Source organism: Lepidochelys olivacea, assembly GCF_965140295.1.
Source record: "Lepidochelys olivacea isolate rLepOli2 genome assembly, chromosome: 10".
NCBI lineage: Eukaryota > Metazoa > Chordata > Testudines > Cheloniidae > Lepidochelys > Lepidochelys olivacea.
The window spans coordinates 38,448,364-38,468,974 of NC_140420.1; the positions used below are offsets into that span (position 1 = coordinate 38,448,364).

A 20,611-nucleotide genomic window follows, 5' to 3' on the forward strand; every position below is an offset into this window, starting at 1 on the left:
CTAAAGCTTTGTCTATACTGAGATTTTGCTCTGATTCCAGCCACTAGAGTAGCTGTACAGGTGCAACACCTGCAGTTTAGACTGGCAAGGCTTCTATTTGTACTGGTGGAGCTTCCCCTGGTGTTTCAAAGAGGAGTAAGCTCCACCACTACAAATAACAGATCTGTCTGAGTTTACTCCTGCTCGAAAGTAGGATACAGTCTACCATCTGCACTGAGGGGCAGGGTTGCACAAGTGCCATTATATCTATGACTGGAATTGGGGCAAAACTCTGATGTAGACAAAGCCATAAAGCAGCAAAAAAAGTCACAAAACCAATTCTGGTTTCCACTGAAAGTCACCTTTAAATGCCTTCAGCAATACTTAGCCAATTCCTTTAATAGTTCCCCTTCTTTGTGCTTCCCTCTCTTGCCCCATCCTGGCCTCTTCCTCTTTTGTTCATTATGGAGAGCCTCCTACTACAGACCACTTAACCAGGAAGAAGAGTTGAATGAGGCTTTTTTTTTTTAAAAACAACTAATAAAATCATCCAAAGCCCAGGACTTGGTGATGATGGGGGGACTTCAACTACTCAGACATCTGTTGGGAAAATAACATGGCAATGCACAGATTATCCAACAAGTTCTTGGAATATATTGGAGACAATTTTTTATTTCAGAAGATGGAGAAAGGTACAAGGGGAGAGGCTGTTCTAGATTTGATTTTGACAAATAGGGAGGAACTGGCTGAGAACTGGAAAGTGGAAGGCAGCTTGGGTGAAAGTGATCGTGAAATGAAAGAGTTCATGATTCTAAGGAATAGTAGGAGGGAGAACAGCAAAATAAAGACAATGGATTTCAAGAAGGTAGACTTTAGCAAACTCAGGGAGTTGATACGTAAGATCCCATGGGAAGCAAGTCTAAAGAGAAAGACAGTTGGCAGTTTTTCAAAGAGACATTATTAAGGGCACAAGAGCAAACTATCCCACTGCGTAGGAAAGATAGGAAGTATGGCAAGAGACCACCCTGGCTTAACCAGGAGATCTTCAATGATCTAAAAACCAAAAAAGAGTCCTACAAAAAGTGGAAACTAGGTCAAATTACAAAGGATGAATATAAACAAATAACACAAGTATGTAGGGACAAAATTAGACAGGCCAAGGCACAAAAAGAGATCAAACTAGCTAGAGACATAAAGGGTAACAAGAAAACATTCTACAAATACATCAGAAACATGAGAAAAACCAAGGACAGGGCAGAACCGTTACTCAGTGAGGGGGTGGGCAAACAATAACAGAAAATGTGGAAATGGCACAGGTGCTTAATGACTTCGTTTCGGTTTTCACCGAGAAGGTTGCTGGTGATTGGGCATCTAACATAATGAATGTCAGTGAAAATGAGGGAGAATCAGAGGCTAAAATAGGGAAAGAACAAGTTAAAAATTACTTAGACAAGTTAGATGTCTTCAAGTCACCAGGGCCTGATGAAATGCAACCTAGAGTACTCAAGGAGCTCACTGAGGAGATATCTGAGCCATTAGCGATAATCTTTAAAAAGTCATGGAAGACAGGAGAGATTCCAGATGTCTAGAAGAGGGAAAATATAGTGCTAATCTATAAAAAGGGAAATAAGGAGAACCCGGGGAATTACAGACCAGTCATTTTTACTTCTGTACCTGGAAAGATAATGGAGCAAATAATTAAGCAATCAATTTGCAAACATCTAGAAGATAATGAGATAAGTGCAAAACAGTCAGCATGGATTTGTCAAGAACAAATCATGTCAAACCAACCTGATAGCTTTCTTTGACAGGGTAAGCTTTGTGGATGGGGGGAAGCGGCAGATGTGGTATATCTTGACTTTAGTAAGGCTTTTGATACTGTCTCACATTACCTTCTCATAAACAAACTAGGGAAATGCAACCTAGATGGAGCTGCTAAAAGGTGGATGCATAACTGGTTGGAAAACTATTCCCGGAGAGTAGTTATCAGTGGTTCACAGTCATGCTGGAAGGGTATATCAAGTGGGTCCCACAGAGATCAATTCTGAGTCCAGTTCTGTTCAATATCTTCATCAATGATTTAGATAATGGCATAGAGAGTACACTTATAAAGTCTGCAGATGATACCAAGCTGGGAGGGTTGCTAGTGGTTTGGAGGATAGGATTAAAATTCAAAATGATCTGGACAAACTGGAGAATTGGTCTGAAGTAAATAGGATGAAATTCAATAAGGACAAATACAAAGTACTACACTTAGGAAGGAACAATCAGTTGCACACATACAAAATGGGAAATGACTGCCTATGAAGGAGTACTGAGGAAAGGGATGTGGGGGTCACAGAGGATCACAAGCTAAATATGAGTCAACGGTGTAACACTGTTGCAAAAAAAAAAGAGCTAACATTCTGGGATGTATTTGCAGGAGTATTGTAAGCAAGACATGAGAAGTAATTCTTCCACTCTACTCCACGTTGATTAGGCCTCAGCTGGAGTATTGCATCCAGTTCTGGGCGCCACATTTCAGAAAGATGTGGACAAATTGGAGACAGTCCAGAGAAGAGCAACAAAAATGATTAAAGGTCTAGAACAGCAGAGAGGCTAACAGAGGGAGTTTGCCGGGGAGTTCGCCTGGGGAGAGCTCACTGAGGCTTACATCTTGCCAGCTTCTCTGAGTAGTTACTACAACTCCTGAGGAAGCTCGTAGAAGGAAGGTAATTTGGATGGGGAGGGAGGGTGTTCAGCTGTTGTGACCTGCACTGGATGTGCCATGTTTGTCTTTCTTCTACAGGACAGAAGCGACTTTGTCTGTACAAAGTGCAAGCTGTTCTCTATATTGGAAGAGAAGGTTCAAGGTCTGGAGCAACAGGTATCGACCCTGCGTTGCATAAGAGAAACTGAAGATTTCCTGGACAGACGTCAGGATATGCTTCTACAGACACAACGTTCTGAAGATTCAGAGCAGGCTGTACTGCGGGGATAGGAGGACGGTGAAGAAATCTGGCAGCATGTGACCTCCAAAAGAAGAAAGGGGAGTGTCCATGTACCAGCAACGCAGATACAGGTAAATAACCGGTTTCATGTTCTCTCCACAGGTACTAATACGGAGAGTGGACTAGATGATACATCTGAGGGAAGGGAACAGAAGGAGACTCTGCCGATTGGAAGGCATGAGATGCATTGTCCTAGGGAAGGGGGTTCCACGACTACCGCTCCCAAGAGAAGGAGGCGGGTGGTGGTGGTCGGGGACTCTCTCCTCAGGGGGACTGAGTCATCTATCTGCCGCCCCGACTGAAAAGTCTGCTGCTTGCCAGGAGCTAGGATTCATGATGTGACGGAGAGACTGCCGAGACTCAACAAGCCCTCAGATCGCTACCCCTTCCCGCTTCTCCATGTGGGCGCCAATGATACTGCCAAGAATGACCTTGAGCAGATCACTGCAGACTACATGGCTCTGGGAAGAAGGATAAAGGAGTTTGAGGTGCAAGTGATCTTCTTGTCCATCCTCCCTGTGGAAGGAAAAGGCCTGGGAAGAGACCATCAAATCGTGGAAGTCAACGAATGGCTACGTAGGTGGTGTCGGAGAGAAGGCTTTGGATTCTTTGACCATGGGATGGTGTTCCAATAAGGAGGAGTGCTAGGCAAAGACGGGCTCCACCTAACGAAGAGAGGGAACAGCATCTTCGCAAGCAGGCTGGCTAACCTAGTGAGGAGGGCTTTAAACTAGGTTCACTGGGGGAAGGAGACCAAAGCCCTGAGGTAAGTGGGGAAGTGGAATACCGGGAGGAAACATGAGCAGGAGCGCATGAGAGGGCCGGGCTCCTGCCTCATACTAAGAATGCAGGACAAACAGCAAGTTATCTCAAGTGCCTATACACAAATGCAAGAAGCCTGGGAAACAAGCAGGGAGAACTGGAAGTCATAGAATATCAGGGTTGGAAGGGACCTCAGGAGGTCATCTAGTCCAACCCCCTGCTCAAAGCAGGACAAATCCCAAACTAAATCATCCCAGCTAGGGCTTGGTCAAGCCTGACCTTAGGAAGGAGGTTATCTAATATCTAAGGAAGGAGATTCCACCACCTCCCTAGGTAACGCATTCCAGTGTTTCACCACCCTCCTAGTGAAAAAGTTTTTCCTAATATCCAACCTAAACTTCCCCCACTGCAACTTGAGACCATTACTCCTCTTTCTATCATCAGCTACCACTGAGAACAGTCTCGATCCATCCTCTTTGGAACCCCCTTTCAGGTAGTTGAAAGCAGCTATCAAATCCCCCTTCATTCTTCTCTTCTGCAGGCTAAACAATCCCAGCTCCCTCAGCCTCTCCTCATAACTCATGTGTTCCAGTCCCCTAATCATTTTTGTTGCCCTCCGCTGGACTCTCTCCAATTTTTCCACATCCTTCTTGTAGTGTGGGGCTCAAAACTGGACACAGTACTCCAGATGAGGCCTCACCAATGTTGAAGAGAGGGGAATGATCACGTCCCTCGATCTGCTGGCAATGCCCCTACTTATACATCCCAAAATGCCATTGGCCTTCTTGGCAACAAGGGCACACTGTTGACTCCTATCCAGCTTCTTGTCCACTGTAACCCCTAGGTCCTTTTCTGCAGAACTGCTGCCGATCCATTCAGTCCCTAGTCTGTAGCAGTGCATCTACCTCTCCTCCCAGTTTAGTGTCATCTGCAAACTTGCTGAGGGTGCAATCCACACCATCCATTCTTTCTCCACAGAGGGCTGAAATCAGGAAGGCCAAATCACACCTGGAGTTGCAGCTAGCAAGAGATGTAACAAGAAGGGTTTCTTCAGGTATGTGAGCAACAAGAAGAAAGTCAAGGAAAGTGTGGGCCCCTTACTGAATGAGGGAGGTAACCTAGTGAAAGAGGATGTGGAAAAAGCTAATGCTTTTTTTGCCTCTGTCTTCATGAACAAGGTCAGCTCCCAGACTCCTGCACTGGGCAGCACAGCATGGGGAGGAGGTGATCAGCCCTCTGTGGAGAAAGAAGTGGTTCAGGACTATTTAGAAAAGCTGGACGAGCACAAGTCCATGGGGCCGGATGCACTTCATCAGAGAGTGCTAAAGGAGTTGGCGGATGTAACTGCAGAGCCATTGCCCATTATCTTTGAAAACTCATGGCGATCAGGGGAAGTCCCGGATGACTTTAAAAAAGGGAAGGAGGAGGATCCTGGGAACTACAGGCCAGTCAGCCTCACCTCAGTCCCTGGAAAAATCATGGAGCAGGTCCTCAAGGAATCAATTCTGAACCACTTAGAGGAGAGGAAAGTGATCAGGAACAGTCAGCATGGATTCACCAAGGGCAAGTCATGCCTGACTAATCTCATTGCCTTCTGTGATGAGATAACTGGCTCTATGGATGAGGGGAAAGCAGTGGATGTGTTGTTCCTTGACTTTAGCAAAGCTTTTGACACAGTCTCCCACAGTATTCTTGTCGGCAAGTTAAAGAAGTATGGGCTGGATGGATGGACTATAAGGTGGACAGAAAGTTGGCTAGATTGTCAGGCTCAATGGGCAGTGATCAACGGCTCGTTGTCTAGTTGGCAGCTGGTATCAAGCGTCCCAGACATCATTCCCGGGGCTGGTTTTCTTCAAAATCTTTATTAATGATCTGGATGATGGGATTAATTGCACCCTCAGCAAGTTTGTAGATAACACTAAGCTGAGGGGAGAGGTAGATATGCTGGAGGGTTGGGATAGGGTCCAGAGTGACCTAGACAAATTGGAGGATTGGGCCAAAAGAAATCTGAGGTTCAACAAGGACAAGTGCAGAGTCCTGCACTTAGGAGGGAAGAATCCCATGCGCTGCTAAGGGCTGGGGACTGACTGGCTAAGCAGCAGTTCTGCAGAAAAGGACCTAGAGATTGCAGTGGACGAGACGCTGGATATGAGTCAGCAGTGTGCCATCGTTGCCAAGAAGACCAAAGGCATATTGGGCTGTATTAGTAGGAGCGTTGCCAGCAGATTGAGGGAAGTGATTATTCCCCTCTATTTGGCACTGGTGAGGCCACATCTGGAGTACTGTGTCCAGTTTTGGGCCCCCCACTACAGAAGAGATGTGGACAAATTGGAGAGAGTCCAGTGAAGGGCAACAAAAATGATTAGAGGGCTGGAGCTCATGACTTACAAGGAGCAATTGAGGGAACTGGAGTTTAGTCTGCAGAAGAGAAGAGTGAAGGGGGATTTAATAGCAGCCTTCAACTACCTGAAGGGGGGTTCCAAAGAGGATGGAGCTCGGCTTTCTCAGTGGTGGCAGATGACAGAACAAGAAGTAATGGTCTCAAGTTGCAGTGGGGGAGGTCTAGGTTGGATATTCAGAAACACTATTTCACAAGGAGGGTGGTGAAGCACTGGAATGGGTTACCTAGGGAGGTGGTGGAATCTCCTTCCTTGGAGGTTTTTAAGGCCCAGCTTGACAAAGCCTTGGCTAGGATGAGTTAGTTGGTGTTGGTCCTGCTTTGTGCAGGGGATTGGACTAGATGACCTCCTGAAGTCTCTTCCTTAATATCCTATGATTCTAAGTAAAGAGAAGGAAGAGACAAGGAGAGAAAGTGGAAATTTAGGGGCGGGTGGTTGTTTTGTTTTTAATGATTAACCCTTAAATCTCTTTGCTAAAATTTATCCATCTGGCACCCATCACTGAAATATCTGAGTGTTTGCAAGGCATAAACCAAGACGTTCAAGTACACAGAACGACCAAAGGAAAAAAATCCCCTCCTGTTAGAAATTTTACCAGTCAGCTTGGAAATTAGGACTTGATCAGCTGAGAAGACGTGTGCAAAGAGATAGGTCTTGCAGCTTTGTCTAAAAAGTAGCCCCAGCTAAAATTCAGGATTGGATTAAGATTCCAAACTCCTACAAAGTTCTGGCATCTGAAAATATGGAAACGGGGCGGGGGGGGGGAGGGATTTTTTCAGAACCATCATTACTCAGAATTAAACTGTTTTAAATAAAGAAGAGGTAAAAGGAACTGCAACATCAATATCACTGTATTTTTAAACATGTAGCCAGGCTGAATGTCAGGTTTCGATAAAGCTGTTCTTAAGTGGAACCCTATGCAGCCCTTCATGAGTAGCTCCATCAATTTCTACAGAATTTTACATTAATTTTATTTTTATTATTTTTAAATTTCTAGCCTTTGTGGTTGTAACATGAGCACAAAACCATCATCCTGAGTCTGAAGACAGAAACAGGAGCTCTAAGAAAGGTATGTACTGCACCCATTCTTAATGGAATGATAATGCTAGTGATGTATGGTGACAATATAACTGTCATTGTGGTTAACTACTAATTTTTAATAGAAGCAACCAATGATGCTGGGATTATGGAGATTTTAAGAATGCCACCACCATCCTTTCTTCCCCCATCAGACCCTTGCTCCAATGGTACTAAAAATTAGAGTAATGGAAACAGTTGAAGCCATTTGTTCATCCTGACAACATTCTAGCAGAAAAACTGGGATTTTTAAAATGTTTGTTGGCTGTTGCATCACAAAGTGTATACATATATCTATGACTTGCAGAAAGAGGAAGGATATGTTGGAAGGCATGAGATGCACTGTCCTGAGACGGGGAGTTCCACGACCACCACTCCCAAGAGAAGGAGGTGGGTGGTGGTGGTCGGGGACTCTCTCCTCAGGGGGACTGAGTCATCTATCTCCCGCCCTGACTGGGAAAACCGAGAAGTCTGCTGCTAGCTGGGGGCTAAGATTCGCGATGTGACGGAGAGACTGTCGAGACTCATCAAGCCCTCGGATCGCTACCCCTTCCTGCTTCTCCACATGGGCACCAATGATACTGCCAAGAATGACCTTGAGCGGATCACTGCGGACTATGTGGCTCTGGGAAGAAGGATAAAGGAGTTTGAGGTGCAAGTGGTCTTCTCGTCCATCCTCCCCGTGGAAGGAAAAGGCCTGGGTAGGGACCGTCAAATCGTGGAAGTCAACGAATGGCTACGCAGGTGGTGTCGGAGAGAAGGCTTTGGATTCTTTGACCATGGGATGTGTTCCATGAAGGAGGAGTGCTGGGCAGAGACGGGCTCCACCTTACAAAGAGAGGGAAGAGCATCTTTGCGAGCAGGCTGGCTAACCTAGTGAGGAGGTGTCATAAATATAAAGGGAAGGGTAAACCCCTTTGAAATCCCTCCTGGCCAGGGGAAAGCTCCTCTCACCTGTAAAGGGTTAAGAAGCTAAAGGTAACCTCGCTGGCACCTGACCAAAATGACCAATGAGGAGACAAGATACTTTCAAAAGCTGGGAGGAGGGAGAGAAACAAAGGGTTTGGGTGTCTGTCTGTAGTCGTCTTGGCCGGGGACAGAACAGGAATGGAGTCTTAGAACTTTTAGTAAGTAATCTAGCTAGGTATGTGTTAGATTATGACTTCTTTAAATGGCTGAGAAAAGAATTGTGCTGAATAGAATAACTATTTCTGTCTGTGTATCTTTTTTGTAACTTAAGGTTTTGCCTAGAGGGGTTCTCTATGTTTTTGAATCTAATTACCCTGTAAGATATATACCATCCTGATTTTACAGGGGGGATTTCTTTATTTCTATTTACTTCTATTTTTTATTAAAAGTCTTCTTGTAAAACACTGAATGCTTTTTCATTGTTCTCAGATCCAAGGGTTTGGGTTTGTGGTCACCTATGCAAATTGGTGAGGCTTTTTATCCAACATTTCCCAGGAAAGGGGGGGTGCAAGTGTTGGGAGGATTGTTCATTGTTCTTAAGATCCAAGGGTCTGGGTCTGTAGTCACCTAGGCAAATTGGTGAGGCTTTTTACCAAACCTTGTCCAGGAAGTGGGGTGCAAGGTTTTGGGAAGTATTTTGGGGGGAAGGACGCGTCCAAACAGCTCTTCCCCAGTAACCAGTATTAGTTTGGTGGTGGTAGCGGCCTGTCCAAGGGGTAATATTTTGTACCTTGGGGAAGTTTTGACCTAAGCTGGTAAAGATAAGCTTAGGAGGTTTTTCATGCAGGTCCCCACATCTGTACCCTAGAGTTCAGAGTGGGGGAGGAACCGTGACATGGTGGCACAGTGGTGGGATTAACCTGAAATCATTTTGAGATCCAGTTGAGATTTTTTGAACTAGAAATACAGATTTTAAAAAGGAATTTTTAGGAAGTCCAGAAAGCAGCTTTGAAACTGAAAGCAGCTTGGTTTCTCTCTGCTTTGTGGCCAAGCAGAGACAAAAGGGGATTATCTTGTGAATTGCAGGTTTTCTTTGCCTAGAGGCAGGGTACTTAACTCCTGCAGGGAAATTCACAGTCTTCCAACCCAGAGGTTTTTGTTTTTTTTTTCTTTTCTTCCTAAAAGTAAATAGGGGGTGTGTGCTCTACCCATTTGCCTGGAGACAAAAGTGGCAGGGTTTTTTTTAGGATTTTGATTTTTTTTTTGTTTTACAAGGAGCACAGGTTTGAAAAGAAATTTTTTTTTTCTTCTTTGGGCTGGGTAAGCAGGTTTCCAAGTAGTTGGAGGTTTTTTGCTTTAATTTGGGCCCAGAGCAGAGACAAGGGAATTGTCTTTTTCTGTAGGCTGACAATCACTATCAGAGAATAGGTATTCTATTCCAGCACAGCAAAATTTTACAGCCAAGTTTTGTTTGTTTATTTCTGAACCTCGGGTGTAAAGTTAGTTAAAAACAGAGAGGTTAGAATGGGCAAATCCTCAGCTCGACTACAGCTGGAATTAGCCAAATTTCAGGCTGAGGAAAAACAAAGGGAACATGAAAGACAGATAGAACTCATGCGGCTGAAGGAGGAGGAGAAGGAAAAAGAGAGGAAGCATGTGGAGGAGATGGAGAGGATAAAGGCCCAGCAGAATATACCAACAAACCCTAGCAATCCTTCTCCAGGTACCACTTCCCATCCCAGAAAGTTCCCCACCTACAAGGCAGGTGATGATACTGAGGCCTTCTTAGAAAACTTCGAAAGGGCCTGCCTTGGGTACAACATCTCTACTGACCAATACATGGTAGAGCTGAGGCCGCAGCTCAGTGGACCCTTAGCTGAGGTGGCAGCTGAAATGCCTAAAGAACACATGAACAAGTATGAACTGTTTAAATCCAAGGCGAGAGTCAGAATGGGGATAACACCCGAGCAGTCTCGTCGGAGGTTCAGAGCCCTAAGGTGGAAACCAGACATGTCATTTACCCGACATGCCTACCACATTGTAAAACATTGGGATGCCTGGACATCAGGAGCAAGTGTTGAATCTCCAGTAAATTTGCCCTTCCTAATGCAAATGGAACAATTCTTAGAGGGTGTTCCTGAGGAAATAGAAAGATACATCCTAGATGGGAAACCCAAAACTGTAATTGAGGCAGGAGAGATTGGAGCCAGATGGGTGGAGGTGGCAGAGAAGAAGAAAACTGGTCGCAGTTGGAGCGGAGACCAGAAGGGACCACCCCAGACCACACCCTATTACCGGGGGCCACCCAAAGCCCCACCTACCTCCCAAAGAACCCTCCAGACCCCTTATCGTCCCACCACCCCGTTCTCCAGCAACCCTCCTCGCCCCAGTGACCCGTCAGCTGGACGATGTTTTAAGTGTAACGAGCTGGGGCATGTAAAGGCCAACTGCCCCAAGAACCCCAACAGATTACAGTTCATTGCACCGGAATCACACCAGAGGTCCACAGGCCCAGACACCTCCCAGATACCCTTGGAGCGGAGGGAAACTGTGAGTATGGGCGGGAAGAAGGTCACCGCGTGGAGGGACACCGGAGCACAAGTGTCAGCTATCCATGCTTCCTTAGTGGACCCCAATTTAATCAACCCAGAGATCCAAGTGATGATTCAACCCTTCAAGTCCAACTCTTTCAATTTGCCTACAGCCAAGTTGCCTGTCCAGTACAAGGGCTGGTCAGGAATGTGGACTTTTGCAGTCTATGATGATTATCCCATCCCCATGCTGTTGGGGGAAGACTTGGCCAATCATGTGAAGCAGGCCAAGAGGGTGGGAATGGTCACCCGCAACCAGGCTAAACAAGCCGTGAGGCCTAGCTCTGTTCCGGAAACTTCTATCAGGACCCAGTCAGAGGTGATGGACCTGGACCCCAGGCCAATGTCTGCAACAGCAGTAGTGGATCCAGTCCCAGAGACCCAGACGGAACCAGTCCCAGAACCGGAACCAGCCGAACAACCAACACCAGACCCCGTGTCAGCACTGAATCCAGTACTTGCAACCTCAACACCAGAGGGCCCCACCGAACCTGAACTGGCAGCAGCCGATAACCCTACACAAGAGGCTCAGCCGGAGCCTGAATCCCAACATAGTGCACCAGCGGAGAGCGGTTCACAGTCAACAGAAACAGCTCCATCCCCTATATCGCTTCCAGAGGGACCAAGCCTAGGTCCACAATCCCATGAGGAACTGATGTCTCCAGCATCAAGGGAACAGTTCCAGACCGAACAGGAAGCAGATGAAAGCCTCCAGAGAGCTTGGACGGCGGCACGGAGCAACCCACCGCCTCTCAGCTCTTCTGATATATCCAGGTTTGTTGTAGAAAGAGGACTTTTATACAAGGAAACTCTTTCTGGGGGACACCAGGAAGACTGGCATCCTCAGAGACAGTTGGTAGTTCCAACTAAATACCGGGCCAAGCTCTTGAGCTTAGCCCATGATCACCCTAGTGGCCATGCTGGGGTGAACAGGACCAAAGACCGTTTGGGGGGGTCATTCCACTGGGAGGGAATGGGCAAGGATGTTTCTACCTATGTCCAGTCTTGTGAGGTGTGCCAAAGAGTGGGAAAACCCCAAGACCAGGTCAAAGCTCCTCTCCAGCCACTCCCCATCATTGAAGTTCCATTTCAGCGAGTAGCTGTGGATATTCTGGGTCCTTTTCCGAAAAAGACACCCAGAGGAAAGCAGTACATACTGACTTTCATGGATTTTGCCACCCGATGGCCGGAAGCAGTAGCTCTAAGCAACACCAGGGCTAAAAGTGTGTGCCAGGCACTAGCAGACATTTTTGCCAGGGTAGGTTGGCCCTCCGACATCCTCACAGATGCAGGGACTAATTTCCTGGCAGGAACTATGAAAAACCTTTGGGAAGCTCATGGGGTAAATCACTTGGTTGCCACTCCTTACCATCATCAAACAAATGGCATGGTGGAGAAGTTTAATGGAACTTTGGGGGCCATGATACGTAAATTCGTAAATGAGCACTCCAATGATTGGGACCTAGTATTGCAGCAGTTGCTCTTTGCCTACAGAGCTGTACCACATCCCAGTTTAGGGTTTTCCCCATTTGAACTTTTATATGGCCGTGAGGTTAAGGGGCCATTGCAGTTGGTGAAGCAGCAATGGGAGGGATTTACACCTTCTCCAGGAACTAACATTCTGGACTTTGTAACCAACCTACAAAACACCCTCCGAACCTCTTTAGCCCTTGCTAGAGAAAACTTACAGGATGCTCAAAAAGAGCAAAAAGCCTGGTATGATAAACATGCCAGAGAGCGTTCCTTCAAAGTAGGAGACCAGGTCATGGTCTTAAAGGCGCTCCAGGCCCATAAAATGGAAGCATCGTGGGAAGGGCCATTCGTGGTCCAGGAGCGCCTGGGAGCTGTTAATTATCTCATAGCATTCCCCACCTCCAACCGAAAGCCTAAGGTGTACCATATTAATTCTCTAAAGCCCTTTTATTCCAGAGAATTAAAGGTTTGTCAGTTTACAGCCCAGGGAGGAGACGATGCTGAGTGGCCTGAAGGTGTCTACTACGAAGGGAAATGTGCTGGTGGTGTGGAAGAGGTGAACCTCTCCATGACCCTTGGGCGTATGCAGCGACAGCAGATCCAGGAGCTGTGCACTAGCTACGCGCCAACGTTCTCAGCCACCCCAGGACTGACTGAACGGGCATACCACTCCATTGACACAGGTAATGCTCACCCAATTAGGGTCCAACCTTACCGGGTGTCTCCTCAAGCTAAAACTGCTATAGAACGGGAGATCCAGGATATGTTACAGATGGGGGTAATCCGCCCCTCTGAAAGTGCATGGGCATCTCCAGTGGTTCTAGTTCCCAAACCAGATGGGGAAATACGTTTTTGCGTGGACTACCGTAAGCTAAATGCTGTAACTCGCCCAGACAACTATCCCATGCCACGCACAGATGAACTATTAGAGAAACTGGGAAGGGCCCAGTTCATCTCTACCTTGGACTTAACCAAGGGGTACTGGCAGGTACCGCTAGATGGATCTGCCAAGGAAAGGTCAGCCTTCATCACACATCTCGGGCTGTATGAATTTAATGTACTCCCTTTCGGGCTGCGAAATGCACCCGCCACTTTCCAAAGACTTGTAGATGGTCTCCTAGCGGGATTAGGAGAATATGCAGTCGCCTACCTTGACGATGTGGCCATATTTTCGGATTCCTGGGCAGACCACCTGGAACATCTACAAAAAGTCCTTGAGCGCATAAGGGAGGCAGGACTAACTGTTAAGGCTAAGAAGTGTCAAATAGGCCTAAACAGAGTGACTTACCTTGGACACCAGGTGGGTCAAGGAACTATCAGCCCCCTACAGGCCAAAGTGGATGCTATCCAAAAGTGGCCTGTCCCAAAGTCAAAGAAACAGGTTCAATCCTTCTTAGGCTTGGCCGGTTATTACAGACGATTTGTACCGCACTACAGCCAAATCGCTGCCCCACTGACAGACCTAACCAAAAAGAAACAGCCAAATGCTGTTCAGTGGACCGGAAAGTGTCAGAAGGCCTTTAACAAGCTTAAAGCGACACTCATGTCTGACCCTGTACTAAGGGCCCCAGACTTTGACAAACCGTTCCTAGTAACCACAGATGCATCCGAGCGTGGTGTGGGAGCAGTTTTAATGCAGAAAGGACCTGATCAAGAATTCCACCCTGTAGTGTTTCTCAGCAAAAAACTGTCTGAGAGGGAAAGCAACTGGTCAGTCACTGAAAAAGAATGTTATGCCATTGTCTACGCTCTGGAAAAGCTACGCCCATATGTTTGGGGACGGCGTTTCCACCTGCAAACCGACCATGCTGCACTAAAGTGGCTTCACACCGTCAAAGAAACTAACAGAAAACTTCTTCGGTGGAGTTTAGCTCTCCAAGATTTTGATTTCGACATCCAACACATCTCAGGAGCTTCTAACAAAGTGGCTGATGCACTCTCCCGTGAAAGTTTCCCAGAATCAACTGGTTAAAATCGTCCTTGAGATGTGGAAAATATTGTTAGTCTTTATGTACTTGGTAGTATATTTAGAGATGCATGTGTCTTATTAACTCTGTTTTCCTAGAGCTCCAGGAAGAAATCCCAGCCAGTGTTTCACCCTAGCTGAGATTTGGGGGGCGTGTCATAAATATAAAGGGAAGGGTAAACCCCTTTGAAATCCCTCCTGGCCAGGGGAAAGCTCCTCTCACCTGTAAAGGGTTAAGAAGCTAAAGGTAACCTCGCTGGCACCTGACCAAAATGACCAATGAGGAGACAAGATACTTTCAAAAGCTGGGAGGAGGGAGAGAAACAAAGGGTTTGGGTGTCTGTCTGTAGTCGTCTTGGCCGGGGACAGAACAGGAATGGAGTCTTAGAACTTTTAGTAAGTAATCTAGCTAGGTATGTGTTAGATTATGACTTCTTTAAATGGCTGAGAAAAGAATTGTGCTGAATAGAATAACTATTTCTGTCTGTGTATCTTTTTTGTAACTTAAGGTTTTGCCTAGAGGGGTTCTCTATGTTTTTGAATCTAATTACCCTGTAAGATATATACCATCCTGATTTTACAGGGGGGATTTCTTTATTTCTATTTACTTCTATTTTTTATTAAAAGTCTTCTTGTAAAACACTGAATGCTTTTTCATTGTTCTCAGATCCAAGGGTTTGGGTTTGTGGTCACCTATGCAAATTGGTGAGGCTTTTTATCCAACATTTCCCAGGAAAGGGGGGGTGCAAGTGTTGGGAGGATTGTTCATTGTTCTTAAGATCCAAGGGTCTGGGTCTGTAGTCACCTAGGCAAATTGGTGAGGCTTTTTACCAAACGTTGTCCAGGAAGTGGGGTGCAAGGTTTTGGGAAGTATTTTGGGGGGAAGGACGCGTCCAAACAGCTCTTCCCCAGTAACCAGTATTAGTTTGGTGGTGGTAGCGGCCTGTCCAAGGGGTAATATTTTGTACCTTGGGGAAGTTTTGACCTAAGCTGGTAAAGATAAGCTTAGGAGGTTTTTCATGCAGGTCCCCACATCTGTACCCTAGAGTTCAGAGTGGGGGAGGAACCGTGACAGGAGGGCTTTAAACTAGGTTCACCGGGGGAAGGAGACCAAAGCCCTGAGGTAAGTGGGAAAGCGGGATACCGGGAGGAAGCACAGGCAGGAATGTCTGTGAGGGGAGAGCATCTGCCTCATACTGAGAATGAGGAGAGATCAGCAGGTTATCTCAAGTGCTTATATATGAAGGCACAAAGCCTTGGAAACAAGCAGGGAGAACTGGAGGTCCTGGTTTTGTCAAGGAATTATAACGTGATTGGAATAACAGAGACTTGGTGGGATAGCTCACATGACTGGAGTACTGTCATGGATGGATATAAACTGTTCAGGAAGGACAGGCAGGGCAGAAAAGGTGGGGGAGTAGCACTGTATGTAAGGGAGCAGTATGACTGCTCAGAGCTCCGGTACGAAACTGCAGAAAAACCTGAGTCTCTCTGGATTAAGTTTAGAAGTGTGAGCAACAAGGGTGATGTCATGGTGGGAGTCTGCTATAGACCACAGGACCAGGGGGATGAGGTGGATGAGGCTTTCTTCCGGCAGCTCGCAGAAGCTACTAGATCGCACGCCCTGGTTCTCATGGGTGACTTTAATTTTCCTGATATCTGCTGGGAGAGCAATACAGCGGTGCATAGACAATCCAGGAAGTTTTTGGAAAGCGTAGGGGACAATTTCCTGGTGCAAGTGCTAGAGGAGCCAACTGGGGGGGGAGCTTTTCTTGACCTGCTACTCACAAACTGGGAAGAATTAGTAGGGGAAGCAAAAGTGGATGGGAATCTGGGAGGCAGTGACCATGAGTTGGTTGAGTTCAGGATCCTGACACAGGGAAGAAAGGTAAGCAGCAGGATACGGACCCTGGACTTCAGGAAAGCAGACTTCGACTCCCTCAGGGAACGGATGGGTAGGATCCCCTGGGGAACTAACATGAAGGGGAAAGGAGTCCAGGAGAGCTGGCTGTATTTCAAGGAATCCCTGTTGAGGTTACAGGGACAAACCATCCCGATGTGTCGAAAGAATAGTAAACATGGCAGGCGACCAGCTTGGCTTAACGGTGAAATCCTAGCGGATCTTAAACATAAAAAAGAAGCTTACAAAAAGTGGAAGGTTGGACATATAACCAGGGAAGAGTATAAAAATATTGCTCGGGCATGTAGGAATGAAATCAGGAGGGCCAAATCGCATCTGGAGCTGCAGCTAGCGAGAGATGGCAAGAGTAACAAGAAGGGTTTCTTCAGGTATGTTGGCAACAAGAAGAAAGCCAAGGAAAGTGTGGGCCCATTCATGAATGAGGGAGGCAACCTAGTGACATAGGATGTGGAAAAAGCTAATGTACTCAATGCTTTTTTTGCCTCTGTCTTCACTAACAAGGTCAGCTCCCAGACTGCTACGCTGGGCATCACAACATGGGGAATAGATGGCCAGCCCTCTGTGGAGAAAGAGGTGGTTAGGGACTATTTAGAAAAGCTGGACATGCACAAGTCCATGGGGCCGGACGAGTTGCATCCGAGAGTGCTAAAGGAACTGGCGGCTGTGATTGCAGAGCCATTGGCCATTATCTTTGAAAACTCGTGGCGAACGGGGAAGTCCCGGATGACTGGAAAAAGGCTAATGTAGTGCCAATCTTTAAAAAAGGGAAGAAGGAAGATCCTGGGAACTACAGGCCAGTCAGCCTCACCTCAGTCCCCTGAAAAATCATGGAGCAGGTCCTCAAAGAATCAATCCTGAAGCACTTACATGAGAGGAAAGTGATCAGGAACAGTCAGCATTGATTCACCAAGGGAAGGTCATGCCTGACTAATCTAATCGCCTTCTATGATGAGATTACTGGTTCTGTGGATGAAGGGAAAGCAGTGGATGTATTGTTTCTTGACTTTAGCAAAGCTTTTGACACGGTCTCCCACAGTATTCTTGTCGGCAAGTTAAAGAAGTATGGGCTGGATGAATGCACTATAAGGTGGGTAGAAGTTTGGCTAGATTGTCGGGCTCAACGGGTAGTGATCAATGGCTCCATGTCTAGTTGGCAGCCAGTGTCAAGTGTAGTGCCCCAGGGGTCGGTCCTGGGGCCGGTTTTGTTCAATATCTTCATAAATGATCTGGAGGATGGCATGGATTGCACTCTCAGCAAATTTGCGGATGATACTAAACTGGGAGGAGTGGTAGATACGCTGGAGGGCAGGGATAGGATACAGAGGGACCTAGACAAATTGGAGGATTGGGCCAAAAGAAATCTGATGAGGTTCAACAAGGATAAGTGCAGGGTCCTGCACTTAGGATGGAAGAACCCAATGCACAGCTACAGACTAGGGACCAAATGGCTAGGCAGCAGTTCTGCGGAAAAGGACCTAGGGGTGACAGTGGACGAGAAGCTGGATATGAGTCAGCAGTGTGCCCTTGTTGCCAAGAAGGCCAATGGCATTTTGGGATGTATAAGTAGGGGCATAGCGAGCAGATCGAGGGACGTGATCGTTCCCCTCTATTCGACATTGGTGAGGCCTCATCTGGAGTACTGTGTCCAGTTTTGGGCCCCACACTACAAGAAGGATGTGGATAAATTGGAGAGAGTCCAGCGAAGGGCAACAAAAATGATTAGGGGTCTGGAACACATGACTTATGAGGAGAGGCTGAGGGAACTGGGATTGTTTAGTCTGCAGAAGAGAAGAATGAGGGGGGATTTGATAGCTGCTTTCAACTACCTGAGAGGTGGTTCCAGAGAGGATGGTTCTAGACTATTCTCAGTGGTAGCAGATGACAGGACAAGGAGTAATGGTCTCAAGTTGCAGTGGGGGAGGTTTAGGTTGGATATAGGAAAAACTTTTTCACTAGGAGGGTGGTGAAACACTGGAATGCGTTACCTAGGGAGGTGGTAGAATCTCCTTCCTTAGAAGTTTTTAAGGTCAGGCTTGACAAAGCCCTGGCTGGGATGATTTAATTGGGGATTGGTCCTGCTTTGAGCAGGGGGTTGGACTAGATGACCTCCTGAGGTCCCTTCCAACCCTGAAATTCTATGATTCTATGTTCAGTGTCTGTAGACAGATAATAGACAGGAGACAAGAAAGTAGAGATGAGTGGACAAATGGGGGTGAATGGGTTAGGGTGGGGGCAAGAATGAAGAAATGGAAGGTGTGACAGAGTGCTGGGCAGCAGCCCCTGAGCCAGCATTCTGGTCACTGCAGCTCCAGTTAATTACTGCAGAACAAACCTCATTAAGAAGAGCTGTGCCTAACTGACAGGTGGAGAAGAGCTGGAAGGCTAATGTCACTAGACAGAAGATACGAAAAGGCGAAGAGAGGAAGCAAACAGAGAAAGATCGCTCTTGCCTGCTTGCCTCAGGAGCTGAGGGCTCCTTAAGACTGTAGGTGTAAGGCTGAACAGTGTACAAGGGTGCTAGGAACCAACACTGTAAATAAATGGCACTGGGTGTTTTACCAGGATAAAGGTCTCTGAGACGTTTGTGGACTTGAGAAGGAACAGGAGTGAGCAGGGTCCTGACAGAGATGGTTAGAACAGAGAAACCAGAGATGCAAGAGAACACCCATGCTTCTGAATTAACCACCACAATTCTTGGCTCCACCTTGTACTCCCAACGGAATTCTGCATCCTTGCAGGGGTGCAGAATTCATATAGTCTGCATATTTCTGTGCCACCCGCGCAGAAAAATGCAAAAAAAAATCTGCAGGGGAACACGCATCTCTTCCCCAGCAGTCCAGGCAGCGTGTCTGTTCCAACGTGCCTGGAGCAGCCTCAGAGACAAAAATAACTCCAGGGGGAAGAGGGCTGGGCATGCATGCCTACTAGGGAGATGTTGATCACCATCAGGGGGCCAATAAGCGAGAGAGACTCTGTCCCTCTTGATTGCTACTGCGGCTCGCCTGGCATGGAGAGGGGGTAGGTCTTTTTATTATACACGAGGAAGGCTCTGTCCCCGAGACAGAAATGTAGTAGCCTGCCTGCCTAGTAACAGGTCTGTAACTTCTTGAGAATAAAAAAAAACCTATTAAATATTAGTATCATATTACTGAAAAAAATTGTTTTTAAATTAAAGAAAATAGTTTTTGTAAAAAAACAAAACCACAGTTTTTTAATGTTAGGTTTCAGAGTAGCAGCCGTGTTAGTCTCTATTCGCAAAAAGAAAAGGAGTACTTGTGGCACCTTAGAGACTAACCAATTTATTTGAGCATAAGCTTTCGTGAGCTACAGCTCACTTCATCGGATACATACTGTGGAAAGTGTAGATCTTTTTATATACACACAAAGCATGAAAAAATACCTCCTCCCACCCCATTCGCCTGCTGGTAATAGCTTATCTGAAGTGATCACTCTCCTTACAATATGTATGATAATCAAGGTGGGCCATTTGTGCTGAAAATGGCCCAACTTGATTATCATACACATTGTAAGGAGAGTGATCACTTCAGATAAGCTATTACCAGCAGGAGAGTGGGGTGGGAGGAGGTATTTTTTCATGCTTTGTGTGTATATAAAAAGATCTTCTGTACTTTCCACAGTATGCATCCAATGAAGTGAGCTGTAGCTCACGAAAGCTTATGCTCAAATTAATTGGTTAGTCTCTAAGGTGCCACAAGTACTCCTTTTCTTTTTGTTAATGTTGCTGTTGATGGTTAATTGATCTCATTTCCTGAGGCAGAAATGTAACAGCCTGCCTGCATAGTAACATTGTTAATGTTCCTATTGTTAGTTAACTCTTCCCATTCTCAATCAATTCCCCCAGGAGCATAAAACCTGTACAAGTTTTAAGGTCCCTATATTACATCACTTTGGCAAATGAAAGTAAGGAAACAGCTAGGAAGATCTCTATGCTTTCTCACTTTTTTCCTGTGCCAAACTGACACAATGGGGTTAGATTACAGTTTAGGATTTATTTTACTTACCCATTTAAAAAAATACTTTGAGGGCAAATAAAACATTTACTAAGCAGTCAATAAAATGTCAAGACAATCAGAACCAAGCATTTCCCAAAGTACCCAGCCGGTCCAGGACAATGATTAGCAAAACTGTATGACTTTCATGTGTGAAAGTCACAGTAATTTAAAATGATGTTCTACTTTTTTTTTTTTTTGTCATTTGGTGTCATGTAATATAATTTAAATGAAAATCCAGGATTATAACTGGAATGCAGGGCATTAGTTACCAAGTGGCTTTTTTTCTTTATTGTAGTTTAAATAAATTACCAAAAAAATTGAAACTGTTGTGATTATACTGAATTATTTTGATAAACAATATCTGCAGAATTTTTAATATGGGGCACAGAATCCCTGCAGGAGTAACCTTGGGAGGAACATGTATTTTCGTAAAGGTTTTATCCAAGAAATAAAGATGGGTCTTAATAAATTTGTCACACAAGAAAAAGTTGGCAAAAGTAAAAGTGGAAATATACATCTATAGAAACTGAT

General features: G+C 45.9%; 1 protein-coding gene across 5 annotated transcripts in view; it reads right to left on the minus strand.

Annotated features, from left to right (window-relative positions):
- The window catches only part of IFT140 (intraflagellar transport 140), a 258,874-nt gene that overhangs the window by 189,704 nt on the left and 48,559 nt on the right, over window positions 1-20,611 (minus strand). The gene's annotated exons all lie outside the window — the stretch shown is intronic.